Here is a 16,943-nt window from a genome sequence, read left to right as displayed (position 1 = left end):
CCTCTCGTCTGCACAAGGTGGATTTGCACTGTCACAAGAGTCCTTATTCTGGCACTGAACGTTACCTCTTATTTACACAAAGTGGTTATGCACTGAACTTTAGCTCTCACTTGCACTGCACAGTCTCTTTCCTTTTTTCTCACATCAGCTCCATGAGGAGTGGGTTCTATGTGCCACAATCACTGGTCAGTGGGCAAGGGGGATGGGGGGGAGCCTGGGGACTCACAGGTGTTGGCCTGGCATTGGCAGAGTCCCTTCAGGAGTCTTTTCATCCCACGGCCATGGAACAACTCGCAGGGGGGTCACCTCTTGTCGTGGACTACGATTGGGCATGGTGAAGGGCCCCTCACTGTTGGAGCTTGGGACTAGAGTCTGGCCCTCAGGGCTGGGGCCAAACAGTCTCTGTAGGCGTTCCCACAGGCGCCTGGTGGGGGAAGGGAGTTGCCTTCATCGGGGAGGGGAGAGGTCTTGCCCTGGGGTCCTGGGGGCATCGTCGAGAGTCCATTGGCTGTGGTCTCCTTCCTGCTGTTCCACAGTCAGGGTAGGGCTGCAGCGTTGCTCCTGGCAGGAGTCCACCAGGCGTGGGTCCTCCTCTGGCACCAACTGTATGGAGTACAACCCCGGGGATAACACAGGGCCTCTCCACCAGTCCTCGAGTTGGAAGTCCTCCTCCTGGAGATTGGCTCGATCCTGGTGGGTGGAGGTGCAACTTATGCCGCCACTGGTGGGGAGGGCTGAGTGCAGGTTGTCCTCACATTGTGACATCACAGGGGGTGAGGGACTTTTGTAGCGTCCATCCCCAGCATGGCTACAGGTTGTCGCCGAGAACCCTTGGGCAACAGACAGAGGGAGGCTACAGGCCATTCCTTCCCCGTCAATGTGGCTACCGGCCATCACCAGCGCTTGACTTCCTGATGGGACCACAGATGAAGCGTGGCTACAGGCCGTTGCTTGCCTATGGGCATGGCTACAGGCCGTCACCAAAGTCTCATATGAAGAGCAACGTGTAGGTGAGGAGCGGCTACAGACCGTCTCCTGTCTATTGGTGTGGCTAGAGGCCGTCACCGGTGTCGTGCCCTCTGAGGCAACTGAAGAAGGAGAGGGGGCATACCGTTCTCTCCCCACGTGCGGCTGCAAACCGTCTCCTTTTGGGCACACCTACAGTCCATCACAAGGGCGCAGCTACAGTCTGTCTCTGGGTTTGCGCAGCTACAGGCCGTCGCTGGGGTGCTGCTTGGAGCTGGGTTTTCAGCTCCACCGCGATCCTGGCGAGGGCTAGCCGACCGAAGGGTAGTGCACTCGGACTGGGGTGGTCGCGCTGGGTGCACTCCCAGGTATAGGGGCGCGCGGCCGAGTGGGACTTACGTCCGTATTGTACGGACGTTGCGCGCGCGCCATATACCCCTCTGTAGTCTCCTCCTGGGGGTGTAGTGGTGTCCTCGGCAGGTATTTCACCCTATATATAGTGTTGTCTCACGTACTGGTGGTGTGAAGTCCACTGTATCTATTTGTAAGGTAATGTACGTTTGAGACTAGTTAGCCTGTGTTTGAGTCCTATCCCTTGTTTGCATGCTCTAGCCCGGGTCCTGAATAAAAGAACCCAAGTACGTGTCCGTATCTGAGTTGAAGAAGTTGAACCCAGAATACGCTGCATAACAATGATAAAAGTATAGTGTCATAATTTTATCTTTACACCGTAACATATTAAAAAATCTATCAAGTCATCCATATAATGGCTCACTCGTTTGATAAACTCTATTTTGTCTGCGGATTGAAAGATGACATTATTCTGAGAGGGCAAAATATATTTATTTTTCGGAATATTTTTGGATACGTATGTACGCAATTAATTTTTCCTTAATTGCGTGGGGGGTCTGAGGTGAGTACGGTGGCAGTGTGGCACTGGGGAAGAATCTTCTAGTGGTGGTGGAGGCGGCTGTGGTCAACGCTGTGGGAACTGCTACGTGACTGTGCTGGTTGCCTTGTTCACCATTGTCACACTGAAGTAGTAGACATTTGTTTGTACTGTGGCATTCCCTGATAACCAGTGAGTGATGTGTGCCATGCAGTGATTACTTTCAGAACATTGGATAAAATCGTGTTTATAGATTGTCTCTGAGTAGAACACCTAACCCATTGGTACCTATAGCTTATATACTGTTAGCTTAAAATGATTCTGAGTTTTAACATTCATTATATTTAACTATTTTGCTTGTATGCCAACTAAGGCATATTAGATACATGATTAGTCAAATTGCTGGGGATGAACAGTATACATGGTAATTACAGTACCTAATGGCCTTGTAGTAGAGAGTATGAGTTCACTGTGGTTGTTTAAACATAGCCATGTTTCTGAATTTCTTGAAAAAGTAGGCAAGCTCTCTCATCCCAGTAAAAAAAAAAAAAAAAAATTTGTAATCATGGTATGCAAACCTGGACCTTGTAGAGACAGTATGTTGTTGCCACTGCTGTTACCTGTGTGTATGTTATGAATGATTTTCACTATATTGAAAAATATATTTTTGCAGTATTTCCCCCTCTTGAGACTCTTGGATGTACCAGTATGTACTGTAATGGTACTGAAGAATACTAACCCTTTCTTTGTTGTTTAGTGTTGTGGTACCTTTTCTTGGACAAATTACATGTGAGTGGTCATTGACAAATGAGAGAAATTATATAACAGGTACGGTATTATCTTTTGTAGCAGTGTACAGTAATTCATTTATGACACCCAGATTGCAGAAATAACATGGTACTAAAGTCAATGAAACTACAAGAAAGCTCCTGGTATGTATAGAATTTACAAATGTACAGTATATTTCTCTCAGTATACTATGATGTACTGTACTGTAATTATTACTGTATTAACTTTAGAAAGGTGCAGAAATGTGTAATTATGAAGGTATCATCAACAACCTCACCAGTCTTCATGCTAACCATCGCATGTGGCCACACACCATGTCGAACTTTCAGGTTGATTGGGCTTCAGAGTGAATCCATCACTAATCATTCATTACTATTAACCTAACTGTATGACCTAATCTAACCCAGTGCGGTGTAACCTTACCTAACTAACTGGAACAGCTTGTGGACAAGTGAGTTTCACGTCTGAATATTCCAGATCTATTGGCCTTTAGCCACTGCTGATGTTAACAGATCCTGTCTTGGTGCTCTTCCGTGACATGAATGGATTTCTGTAGAATTTGGATGTCATAAATGAATTATACAACCTTCAGTAATATAAAAGTTATTTCTGCAGAACCTGGGGGTCGTAAATGAAAGATATTCCAGTCATTAAATGGTTATAAATTGTTAATGTGAGTTCTGCAGTTTGCCCATACAGACCACCAAGTTAGTTTGGTTAACGTCAGTAGTGTCATCCTACAGAGGGCAGTGGTTCAGTTCAGACCTGAAACTTGTTTGTCACCAAATCATTCTGATTAGGTTAGGTTCACATATTAATTATTAAGTTCAGGTGGCTTTACATTGAGTGACTTGCCGAATGGTTTCCTGTAAGCCAGGAAACCATGTACAAAGCTGGGTGGTAACCGTATAACCAATCCACACGTGTTCCCTATGTGTCAGCAAGTGGGTTGGTGGAGGGTTAGTGCCCCCTCCTGTAAAACAGGTAACTCAGAGACAAACTGCCACCCCTTATGGGATTATGGCATCTTGCTATAGATAGATAGATTTTTATATCGCTTTCACTTTCCACTTATTAATTTCATTGTTACTGTATTCAAGTTATATCTAGTGTCTTTTGGTCTTCGCCACATTAAGTATGGTATTTTACATTTTTCCTTATTAAATTTCATTTGTCAATCTGTAGACCATTTAGACAATGTACCAGTATTTAGGCCCTTTTGAAGGTTAGCACAGTCATTACTTGAGTTCATGATATACCCTGTTTTCTGTGTCATTGGCAAAGTAGCTAATACACTAATGATTCCAAAGACTGGATCATATATATATATATATATATATATATACACCTGGTATATACTGTATTCATTCATTATCCAAGCCTACGTTCCCCCATGAGGAGTGTAGGAGCCCGGGGGTAGGCAAGTTGGTCATGACATTTAAAATGGGAGTGGCCAGTCTCACTCATCCCTGAGTGGCATTACATGAACAATAAACCCCAACCACCCTTGGATATAAACCTTCACCGGCTCAATCCGATTGGAGCACCGTAATTACCCACTAAACCACCAGGTGCAAAAATTTGATTATATGGTTACCACCCGGCATAGTAAATGGTGTCTTGGTGTACAGGAAACCATTTGGCTTGTCACTCAGTGTAGAGTCACCCATAGGCAGAAGGAAGAGGAAAGAAAGACAAGAGGGACTGTAAAGTCACCTGTAGGCAGAAGGACGGGGAAGGAATGAAGGAATGAAAGACAGAAGAGAATGAAGGATGGAGGAGAGGAAAGGGCAGACACCCAAAAGCAGCACTACATCGAATGAGTGGATGGTGAGTGCCCCCACCTACCACAAGTGAGAGAATGGATGAATGAATGTGTGTGTGTGTATATATATATATATATATATATATATATATATATATATATATATATATATATAATATATATATATATATATATATATATATATATATATATATATATATATACACAGTATATATATATACAGGCGTACCCCATTTTAATAATTGGTTAGGTAAAACCCCATCGTTAGGCGAGGTATTGTATGTCGGGGTACTTTTAACATATAAAGTAATGTGGAGCGTTTACCAGCCTTGGGTTTTCCCCCAAACCAAGCTCTAAACCTACCCAAATGAGCCCCAAAACAATTTAAAGTCAGTCTAAATGGCCTAACAGCTGTCAGGTTTAACACCTGTAAATAACTCACTACAACCAACAAATAAAAACTGGAAATTTTCAAAGGTATTGTTCACCCCACCTATGGCAAGAACACATTAATTTGTCTAAAAACAGTTTATAAATCAACCTAAACGCACAATTTTAGTCTAAAATATCATCAAAATCGGTAAAAAAATCTAAACCCATTGTTAAACCAGGGTTTGGCCTTTTTTTTTTTTTTTTTTTTTTTAATGCAAGAAAGCGGGAACCAAAGGCCAGGAGTCCGCAAACTGTTCTTTAAAAAAAACAAACAAATAATACACTCAACCCTCGGCTATCACTGCCAGTTGGTCCTGCTGTGGCTGCACTATAGCTGAAACCGTGATAGCCGAATTGAAGAACTTATGGTAATAATTCTAATTGGTGCCATGACCTCAATATTTACCCCTAAGATACACTTTTTGTTTCACATAATATATAATAGTCTAAAAATGAACATGTTTTATGATGTGATCACGATTCTTATAAATACCCCTCACAGTTGATTCACTGATGTCATATTTCTTTCCCACACTTCGCTTGGTCTCACCATTGTCTATAAGTTTCACATTTCCAGTTTATCTGCATAACTTAGGTTCTTCCTCTTCTTTATTTCCCTGACAGGTGCTGCAGCATTATGTTGGGTGATGGTAAGGGGACGGGAAGGGGGTATGTTGGCCATGGTCATATCATAAAAAAGGTTATTGTTCTCGCTATCACTGTTCATGGTTTGAGGGTGCACACTTGAATGGTTTGGCGGTCAAGAGACTCGGTCGGGCGGCCAATCAGCGCTCGGCTGTGCTGACGTCACACGACCAATCACGGAGTGATGCTTTTGTTGGCTGGGCGGAGCACTGGAGCCCGGCCTTTTTGAAGTTTTCGAACATTTCCGGTGCGCAGTAGCAGGCATTTAGTGCATGATAAAGGTATTTGGGTAGTTTTTTATATAGGTGTGATAGCGAGATACGCTATAGTGGAACCCATGATAGCTGAGGGTTGAGTGTACAAAAGAGAGCCAAATTCAAGATCCGTTCATTTTGAGATGCCTGGACACACTGCGTTTAAAAGACTGGAGATCATAGGAAGTAGGAAATACAAACAGAGGTAGACAGTTCCAGAGTTGACCTGTTGCATAAATGAAGGACTGGGTGTAACGGTTAATTCCTTGCATTTGAGAGTTGGACAGAAAAGAGATGAGAGTTTGTTGTTAGACGGGTGCATAGAGGTGGAGGGATGCAAGCAGACAGTTCAGAGGAGCAGTGACCATTGAAGTAACGATAAAAAAGAGATAAAGATGCAACAGTGCAGCAAAGAGACAGAGGTTAAAGGGAGCCAGTAAGAGGAGGAGAGTTAATGAGACGAAAAGCCTTTGACTCCACCCAATTGAGAAGAGCTGTGTGTAGGGAGCCACCCCACACATGAAAGTTGTACTCTGCACAGGGGCAAATAAAACCTCTGTATAAAGTCAACAACTGTGCAGGGGTAAAGAAGGTACGGAGTCGACTTAGCACACCCAATCTCTTGGAAGCAGATTTTACAAGAGATGCAATATGATCTTTCCAAGATAATTCCCGAGTGAATGAAACCCCAAGCATGTTCAAGGTTGATGCAGGATTGAGCTGGGTATTAACCCTTACACCGCAGGCATGTTTCCCAATGTTTTGCGTCTCCCGCGGGGTTATTCGGGCTCCGACAGACTCTCAAAAAATATTTGCCAAAAATCAGTTATTAGTCCTAGAATATTAAAGTTACATATACATATGGCACATACCTTCAGCTTTCTCCTGGGATGTTTGTTGAGCCATCGTCGATTACCGTAGGACTTGTGGTGACCTCTGAAGTTGGGTAACGAAGTCTCCACTTTACACTTCCCGACAGCCCGTAATATGATTACCACAGCCAGATATTAACACTAAAAACACTACTCTATGATTATCAAGTAGTTTGGGATCCATACTCCATATAAAAACCACTGTGAAAGCAATGAAAATTACGAGCGCGTATGATCTTCCCACTTGCGCTAGTTCGCTGTTGGTATTTTGTCATTTATTATTCATAAAACCCCTCACACTTTATATTTCTATTACTATATAACACTTATATATATCTACAGTCTTTATCCATAAGTTTCCTTCAGTAGTATTAGTTTATTGTCACTGTAGGGATTCAATTTCTTTCAGTAAAATACGTAGCATTTTGGGTCTGGTTAGTACTTGGATGGGTGACCGCCTGGGAACACTAGATGCTGTTGGCTGGTTCTCCCTACATGTCAAGTGGGGTTGGAGGAGGATTAGTGCCCCTCCCTGTAAAACAATTAACTCTAAGCCCTTGGCCACCCCGTTTGGGATACATGGCGTCTGGCAATGAATGAATGAAAAACGCAGCATTCACTTTCTCGTCCTGTATACTAGCATTGAGAGTGAATGTCACTTTCACCTTCACTCTCATAACTCATAGTATTCATACATGCTAGAGTGAAACTTTCGCTTTCATTACTCCTAGGGTATATACTCGTATTCTTATAATACTACTCATTTACATTTCTGTTTACGTTCTCTATTTTATTTATGTTATTTACATTTCTATTTTACACTGTGTTATGCACTGTCACTTGAAGTAACTTATAAGACTATTTTCCACTGTTCACGTATATTTACATTCATTACTTTCACTTGCTGTTTACACATTATTTACAGTTCCACTTGCACTGTTTTACTCAATAGAAAGATCGTAGTCACTCTTTTATCAATTGTCAGCCCTTTACCTCTTTCCACACGAGGTTTAGTAGGGGGTAAAGGACACAGGGCCCTTTGCATGGGGGTGAAAAGTGCCTGAAGTTAGCAAGAGCAAACAGACGTACCTTCACATTGGAAGATGAGAGTGAACTGATAAGGGTGGGCTGGGGTGGTGGCCTACCTAGGGAAATGCATTACTGCCAACGTTAGCCTCTTGACAGCAGCTAATATATAGCAGTGAAATGATTGGCAGGAAATCTAGACAATACATTATAAATTAGGTAGTTCCAGGTGAATGTAAATATCACTTAGGCTTCTCCCTTCCCTCCTTATATGTATATTTATTACGAAAATAGATTATACGGCATATTTCAAGGGGAAATAAACAGCAAAAATTAGCGAACGAGTGCACGTGAGGTGTTGTCAGGTGATAATTAGCCAATTCCAGGTGTATGGCACTCTCACTTACCTTATTTCTTTCTTGTATATATTATTCGGTATAAGAATAGGGCATAGGGCTTATTTCAATGGATGAAATCAGTGAAAAATTCCAGGGAAGATTTACTTAGCATAGCACGGCTGGGCAGGCGAGAGGATAGGGTAATGGAGGGGGGGGTAGGGAGGGGAGTCAAGAACGAGGAGAAATGGCTAAATTGTCAACAATGGATAGGAGTACAGATGAGATTAGGAGTGCTGACTAGTGTTGGACATTGGCAGTACTGATAGATGATACAAGCCACCACTTGAAAGCCCGGGTGAATTCAAAATAACACAGAATCGCAAAAGTGACGCCCCGCGATATGATCCCTTGCTCCCAAGCGTCACGAAAGTGACGCCCCGCGGGTAAGGGGTAATAAACATTAGTGGGTACTCCTGTGGAAGATTGTGCCAGGTTGATAGATGTAAAAATTGAGTTTTTGATGCATTAAAGATAACAAGATTATTTTTACCCCAGTCAGAGAGTCAGAAATTAGGTGTGCCATAGCCTTATCCCTTGTTTGTTGAAGTAACTGCTGAGATGGACGTTGCAGGAACCAAATGGAAAGGTGAAGGGTGGAATCATCAGCATACGAGTGCATAGGGTTAGATGTACAGCTTAGGTCATTGATAAATTAAAGGAAGAGAGTTGGTGGTAGGACAGAGCCCTGAGGAACACCACTGTTGATAGATCTAGGAGAAGAATGATGGCCGTCTACAACAGCTGCTATAGAACGACCAGAAAGGAAGCTATAGATAAAGGCACAGATAGAAGGATAGAAACTGTAAGAGGGCAGTTTGGAAATTGAAGATTTACTCCAGACTCGATTGAAAGCCTTTGAGATTTCAAGTGCAATGGCAAAGCTTTCGCTAGAGTCCTGAAAGCAGGATGACCAGGAGTCTGAAAAGTAGGTGAGAAGATCGTCAGTGGAGCGTCCTGGGAACCCAGACTGACAATCAGAAAGAATTTTGTGATAGGAAAGATGCTTTAAAATTTTTCTGTTAAGAATTGCCTCAAAAACTTTTGAGACACAGGATGTTAAAGCAGTTGGACGATAGTTAGAGGGTTGGGAATGGTCACCCTTCTTTGGGACTGGCTGAATGAGAGCAAACTTCCAGCAAGAAGGAAAGGTACAAGTTGAAAGAGAGAGACAAAAAGTTTACCTAGGCAAGGTGTAAGCACAGCTCAGTTCTTGAGGACAGCAGGAGGGACTCCATCAGGCCCATATGCCTTGTTAGTATTAAGGCCAGTGATAGCAGAAAATACATCAGCTGAAGAAATTTTTAATGTCAGCCATGAGGAAGTCAGAGGGGGGAAATGATGGAGGAACAGCACCGGAATCATCTAAGGTGGAATTGGAGGAGAAAGTCTGAGCAAACAGATCTGCTTTATCAGTAGAAGAAATAGCTGCAGAGCCCTCTGAGTAGATAAGAGGAGGGAAGAATGATGAGGTCAAGTTGTTACAAAGGTTTTTGGCAAAGTACCAGAAGGAGCGGGAAGAATTTGAGTTGGAGAATTGAGAGCATTTGCTACGGATGAAATTATTTTAGCAGAGCGAAGAACAGACTTAGCACAATTCCAGGCAGAAATGTAAACAAGATGTTAGGCGGGGTATAATGTTATTTCTACCCCCATTGTTAAGCTTGGGTATTGCATCTAGGCGTATCATACAGTATATGGAAGTATTACTGTATATATACACTTTACATGTATGTATGTATATATATATATATATATATATATATATATATATATATATATATATATATATATATATATATATATATATACAGTCGGCGCAGTGGAAGTCTGGACCCTCTAATTCGCACCATATATTTGGTAGGGTCCAAGAAATATTGTAGGAAAATTCCTGTAGTTGGTGGATTTTTTTCTGGTGGCTTCTATCAACTGTACAGGCCTACCAGTACATGCTGTGAATTTATGAGCTCAGTGCCTGCCTGACTTTGGATGGGAAAGCACTTCAGATTTTCTTGTCCTGCCTGGCCTTTTTTAATTTCAAAGCTCTCGTTTTCACACCCTCCTTTGCCTTAGTAAATCATTGGAGATGGTTCCCAAGCCACTAACTGATGTAGAAAAAGCCCGAATTTTAACTATGAGAGAGGAAAATGTAAAAATTAATAATATTTGTATTCGAACTGGGTGAGGAAAATCTACCGTTATGGCACTTCTCGCTGCTGCCCGCCACCTGCCAAAAAGCACAATTCCCCAACATAAAGACAGGCTGGGACCTAAAAGAAGACATCATTAACTACAGACATGTTACTGAAGCAAGCTGTAATAAAAGACCCACGTATGACTGCTAGACAACTGAAAGATATGTACCCAGAATTGCTGAAAGATGTGTCTGAAAGTACCATACAGCATCGACTTCAGAAAGACTTCAAGATCCCCAGCCGTACTGCTGCATTGAAGCCTCTCCTTAATTTTTACATTTTCCTCTCTCATAGTTAAAATTCGGGCTTTTTCTACATCAGTTAGTGGCTTGGGACCCATCTCCAATGATTCACTAAGGCAAAGGAGGGTGTGAAAATGAGAGCTTTGAAATTAACAAGGGCCAGGCAGGACAAGAAAATCTGACGTGCTCTCCCATCCAAAGTCAGGCAGGCACTGATCTCATAAATTCACAGCATGTAGTGGCAAGCCTGTAAAGTTGCTAGAAGCCACCAGAAAAAAATCTACCGACCACAGAAATTTTCCTACAATATTTATTGGACCCTACCAAATATGTGGTGCGAATTAGAGGGTCCAGACTTTCATTGCGCCGACTATATATATATATATATATATATATATATATATATATGTATATACAGTCGGCGCAATGAAAGTCTGGACCCTCTAATACATATATATATATATATATATATATGTATGTATGTATGTATATACACTCAATCCTCGTAAATTGCGGCAATTTGGGTCTGGACCACTGCCGCGGTTTACAAAATCTGCAGTTTATAAATAATAACTCTTATGTGAAAAATTAATTAGGGTGTGGACTTCGGCCAACCACCCCCCAAAGCACCCTACGTACACCTATCTAGGCACCATCATACACAAACATACAAATTTAGGAATATTCAGTGCATGTATTTGATTGAAATAAGCAATGTTAAGGGATATCACCCTAATCCTATGACGATATTGCTTAAGTGAATGAAGTGGGGTGGTGTTGGGAAGAACTTAGAACCTCTCAGCATGAGGTGGGGGTGCTCCCTCATGCTGTTCTCCCTTTTCAAGCTCCTCAGCCTCCCTCAGGAAGCCCTCAGAGTCTGCTTCAGAGATGACAGATGCTACGTCATCCACGTCCTCAGTGTGTGAAGGGCCAGGCTGTGGTTCAGGCTCAGCTTCTGCCCTTACCTGGGCAAAATAATGGGTGATGAGTTCCTGATGTTTCTCATTAACTCTGCGATTATGCAAGTCCTTGTAAAAACGCACAGCTTTTTCTAGGTAACCAATACTCTCACTACACCTTCCCTCATCATGTTCAGTGGATTTCACAATCTCCTTGGCCAAGTCTACGTAAACAAGCAAATCACTGAGATCCTTCATAGAAGGTTCCTGCTCATTCACTTCACTCACTTCACGATTATTCTGCCTTTCCAAGTGCCTGTCATCTTGTATTACAGCCTTCACGACAGCCTCAGCATCATCAACCTTCTCAGTAATCACGTCCATTATGTCACTAGATGACACTTCACCACAGCCTGGCAGATTCCGAGCCAGTTGAACAACAGCCTGTACGTTGTCCTCTACACTCTGAGTTGGCGTGTTGTCACTTGTGTGGTTTGGAAGGAGAAAGTGCCAGGCACGTGCAATCATTGCAACATTAAGCTTGCCCCAGGCCTCTAGTAGTGCATCGATAGAGTCCTTGATGTTGAATTTCCTCCAGAACTGGTACACAGACAACATCTCCCGACTTTCTCTGGAGTCAGGCTCAACAACATCCACCTCTGTCCCACTGTCGCTGCTATCTGCCGTGATCTCTCTCAGCAGCTGCCGCTCTGGTTCATTGTCGATGACAGCTGAGGTAAACTGGTGATAAAATAACTGTGTGTAAAACAGCGTCATATTCGCTATTATCTCCTGGTCAAGTGGCTGGAGAAGAGAGGTGGTGTTGGGTGGGAGGAACATAACTTTGACGCTGGGGTGACATGAGGTTAGGGCTTGTGGGTGAGCAGGAGCGTTGTCCATGAGCAGCAACACTTTGAACGGCACCTTAACACGCTTGCAATGAGCCTTCGCATCCTCAACAAATCTGTCAAACCAGTCCACGACTAAGCCCGTTGTAGCCCATGCCTTAGCCTGCTGATTCCAATACACCCTTGACTGATCCATGTCTTCGAGGTTGTGAAAGGTGTGGGGTTTTCTTGTCTTATTAATAACAAAAGGCTTCATCTTGAATGTTCCCTTGGCATTGGTACAAAAAATGACTGTGTAGTGCCCCTTGTTGAGCTTCCTTCCCCGGGCTTTTTGGTGTTGACGTGGGATGTATGTGGTGCTAGGCAGCTTTTTCCACTGGAGTCCAGTCTCGTGTATGTTGAAAACAGTTTCTGCTGTATAACCCCCCTCCTCCAAAACTGCCTGGAGGACGGTTGGAAAGTCCTCTGCTGCGACCACGTCAGCAGACGCTCTCTCTCCAGTCGTGTGCACATTTTTCAGGTGCTTCCTTGTCAGAAAGTTAGACAACCACCCATGGCTAACATGGAAGGGCTTAGGGGGGTTGATACCGAGCCGCTAACTTGCCAATTTGTGAAAATTCTTAGCCTTCTCCCTGATGACTGAGCCGTCGACTGGAATATTCTTCCTTGCCTGCCTCAGGACAAACATTTTCAGACATCTTTCTGTCCAAATTACTGCCTTATCTCTGCACCGTACCCGACCGTCAATGAGTCCAGTCCTGTAAGCTTTGACGCACTTCCTCAGTTTCTCCCTGGTTTTGTAGATCATCCTTATGGTCGACTTGTTCCTCCCAAATTTTTTCACCAGGCTTGCAAACTTCTCTTCCTTCTCAACACGACAAATGAGCACCAAACGTTGACTGTACGACAACGGTGGCAGCTTCTTGATGCCATACTGCTTAGAGCACTTCTTCGGCTGACGAATGAGGATATAAAGGAGAATTGTGGTGTGGATGTGGATGTGATAAGAAGCATTATGAGGAACACACTGAGGTGGTTTGGCCATGTGGAGAGGATGGAGGGTGAAAGACTGACGAAGAGAGTGTATGTGAGTGAGGTGGAGGGGGGAAGAGGGAGGGGGAGGCCGAGGATGAGATGGAGGGATGGGGTGGAGAGGTATATGAGAGAGGGGGGTGTGAGTTGGGAGCAGGGCAGTGAAATGGCGGGGGACAGGGCGATTTGGAGGTGATTTGTTTGTGGCCACCCCAAACGGGATTGAGGCGTCTGGCAATAGATAGATAGATAGATAGATATATATATATATATATATATATTTACATTGTTGAGTGCTGTGAAGAGTATGTACGAGGGAGCTAGTGCTGCGGTGCGAGTGGATGGTGAGCTGAGTGGGTTCTTTGATCTCAATGTGGGACTGAAACAGGGTTGTGTGATGTCTCCATGGCTGTTTAATATATACAGTACATGGATGGGGTTGTAAAGGAGGTGCAGGGTAGGGCAGTGGATGTGGGGGTGGCTCTAATGAATGAGGGTGAGATTTGGAAGCTTCCGGTGTTGCTGTTTGCTGATGATACAGCATTGTTGAGTGAAGATGTATGGGAGTTGCAAGGTTTGGTGAATGAATTTGGGACAGTGTGTAGGAGGAGGAAGCTGAAAGTTAATGTAAACAAAAGTAAAGTTATGGTGTTTGAGAGGAATGAAGTCACAGAGTGTGCAGTGAGGTTGGATGGTGAGGATATGGAGAATGTGAGTGCATTCAAGTACTTGGGTTGTGTGATGAGTAAGGATGGAACTTTGGGGGATGAAGTGCGTGAAAGGGTACAGCAGGGAAGGAAGGTTGTTGGTACACTGAAAGCAGTGATGAGAAATAGGGAGGTGAGTATGGAAGTTAAGAAGTCACTGCATGATAGTATTGTGATCCCTACCCTGACGTATGGAAGCGAGGCGTGGACCTTGCAAGAGGGGAACAAGTCAAGAGTGAGAGCAGTGGAAATGAGTTACTTGAGAGGAGCATGTGGAGTGACTTGGAGGGACAGGTTGACGAATGAAGAAGTGAAGGAATGTTGTGGGGTGGATGTGGATGTGGTTGAGAAGATTAGGAGAAATAAACTGAGGTAGTTTGGACATGTGAAGAGAATGGAGAATGAAAGACTGACTAAGAGGGTGTATGTAGGTGAGGTGGAGGGAGGGAGAGGGAGGGGTAGACCGAGGATGAGGTGGAGGGATGGAGTTGAGAGGTATATGAGGGAGGGGGGGGTGAGTTGGGGGGAGGATAGTCAAATGGTGGGTGACAGAGTGACTTCGAGGCGTTTTGTCTGCAGCCACCCTTTGCGGGATTAGGGCGTCGGGCTATAGATAGATAGATAGATATATACATATAGAGTAGGTACCCACAGTTCACAAGTATATGGGCCGCAAAGGAGGTCGCTTACTAGGAATTCACCTACTGTGAATACATAAACTTATGGGAAAAATTACAAATGGGCGGCACTCCCCTTCATCAGTAACCCTTGAGACTCCTTTCAGACCTTAGTATTGTACTGTATTGGGAAACTAAGACATATTACGTAGGATGAAGTAAACCAATAAGATTATGGCTTTACTAAATCAACAAGGATATGGCTTAACTAAACCAACAAGAATATGGCTGCTCACCTTAACCCAAGAGGACAACAGGCTTAATGGAGGTAAGAAAGGGATCCGAGGCAGGGTGAGGCACCTAGTGTGGGTCTCGGGAGAATGTCAAGTCAGTTTGCTATCACAACAATAACAAGATTATTCACTGTCATTAATGAAGACAGCTATGGGTGACGCTAGAATATGTATTCAAAGGCAACTACAGCGAGGAAGAAACAAGTTAATTATTGTCTGACGGCGATTTGACTTGATGGCGAATTTTCTCAGAACCCTAGCGTGCATCTCCCGCACCACCTGTCACACCACCCAACACACCACTCTCGTCGCCAGCACTTTCAACGCTTTCAGTACCTAATGCACTCACTTCGTTCATAAACCCTTCAAAGTGAAGTCATCACTTCCTCCACTCGCAACTGACAGTGTTCGATGTTCTTGAATTCTTCCTTGAATTTATCTAGGGCACACAGTACCCGGCTGAGCTCCATCATCGATAAGTCTCCACTCTCAATCACTGGTGGTTGGCGCTTCTTGGGGTGGTAGTGTCACGTGCTCTGGGTAAACCCCGGATTTGGGCCACTCTTTGCTGCCATCACGCCTACAACAAGTTCAATTTGCATACTATTGAAAAATACGCTAAAATTCGGAAAAAAATAGGTCCTCGCATGCAATGAGGATCGCGTACTGTGGGTACATACTGTACTTTATAGAAATATATATACAGTATACATATATATATAGATATACTTATATATATATATATATATATATATATATATATATATATATATAAGTATATCGTTGCCATGATATATTTATATATATATTTATGTATATATACACATACAGTAATCCCTCCACTATCCGATGTAATAGAGCCAAAGGCATGTCCGGAAAGCGGTCCCATCCGGATAGTGGGCCCCAGCCTCCTGGACTTGTACTTATGGACCCTAACTCAGAAAAACACCTATACAACTCCCTCTGGACATGCATAGCACCTTTTTAGACCCAAATCACACCAATAAGGGGCATAAAAGACTGAAATAAATGCAAAAGAACCATAAAATGAGGTTTTAGAGGTGAGTTTATACAATACAGTATTAAACATTCTGGGTACTTTCAACAAGTCCCTGGCTCCTGGACTGGTAGTTATGGACCCTAACCTAGCCTAACTCAGAAAAACACCTCCCTACTGCACATGCATAGCACATAAGACCCTGTTCACACCAATAAGGGACATAAAAGAGTGAAATGAGGTGTTAGAGGTAAGTACACTCAACCCTCGGCTATCACTCCCAATTGGTCCCGCTATGGCTGCGCTATAGCCAAAACCGTGATAGCCAAATTCAAGAACTTATGGTAATAATTCTAATTGGTGCCATGACCTCAATATTTACCCCTAAGATACCTTTTTTGTACCACATATTAATATATAATAGTCTAAAAATGAGCATGTTTTATGATGTGATCATGATTCTTATAAATACCCCTCGCAGTTGATTCATTGATGTTATGTTTCTTCTCCACACTTCGCTTGGTCTCACCATTCTCTATAAGTTTCTCATTTCCAGTTTATCTGCATAACATAGGTTCTTCCTCTTCTTTATTTCCCTGCCAGGTGCCACAGCATTATGTTGGGTGATGGTAGGGGGACGGAGAGGGGGTACGTTGGCCATGGTCATATCATAAAAAAGGTTATTGTTCTCGCTATCACTGTTCACGGTCTGAGGGCGCGCACTTGAATGGTTTGGCGGGCAGGAGACTCGGTCAGGCGGCCAATCAGTGCTCGGCTGGCACTGATGTCACACGACCAATCACGGAGTGAAGCTTTTGTTGGCTGGGTGGATCACTGGAACCTGGCCTTTTTGAAATTTTCGAACATTTGCGGTGCGTGATAGCAGGCATTTAGTGCGTGATAAAGGTATTTGGGTAGTTTTTTATATAGGCGTGATAGCGAGATACGCTATAGCGGAACCCGTGATAGCCGAGGGTTGAGTGTATAGAAAATACAGTACAATATGAAACATTCTGGGTACTTACAGCAAGTCCCTGGCCATCTCGATGAATAAACTGC

At 43.4% G+C, this 16,943-nt stretch overlaps 1 protein-coding gene across 2 annotated transcripts in view; it reads left to right on the top strand.

Moving 5' to 3' along the window:
- The first annotated feature begins 1,464 nt into the window (after positions 1–1,464).
- The window catches only part of LOC145417320 (putative protein FAM10A4), a 427,645-nt gene continuing 412,166 nt past the window's right edge, over positions 1,465–16,943 (top strand). Inside the window, exon 1 of one of the 2 annotated variants that reach the window (XM_080285999.1) lies at positions 1,465–1,520. The gene's annotated coding sequence lies outside the window, so the exon portion shown is untranslated. Of the gene's footprint in view, positions 1,521–1,915; positions 2,048–16,943 lie in introns of those variants that run through there. The other variant, XM_080285998.1, reaches the window with a different exon arrangement.

The sequence above is a fragment of the Coenobita brevimanus genome, chromosome 110 (genome assembly GCF_032717465.1).
Source record: "Coenobita brevimanus isolate Jiangsu-jjx chromosome 110, ASM3271746v2, whole genome shotgun sequence".
NCBI lineage: Eukaryota > Metazoa > Arthropoda > Malacostraca > Decapoda > Coenobitidae > Coenobita > Coenobita brevimanus.
Note: the sequence above shows the minus strand (reverse complement) of the source record. Positions and strands in the feature narration are given on the sequence as shown.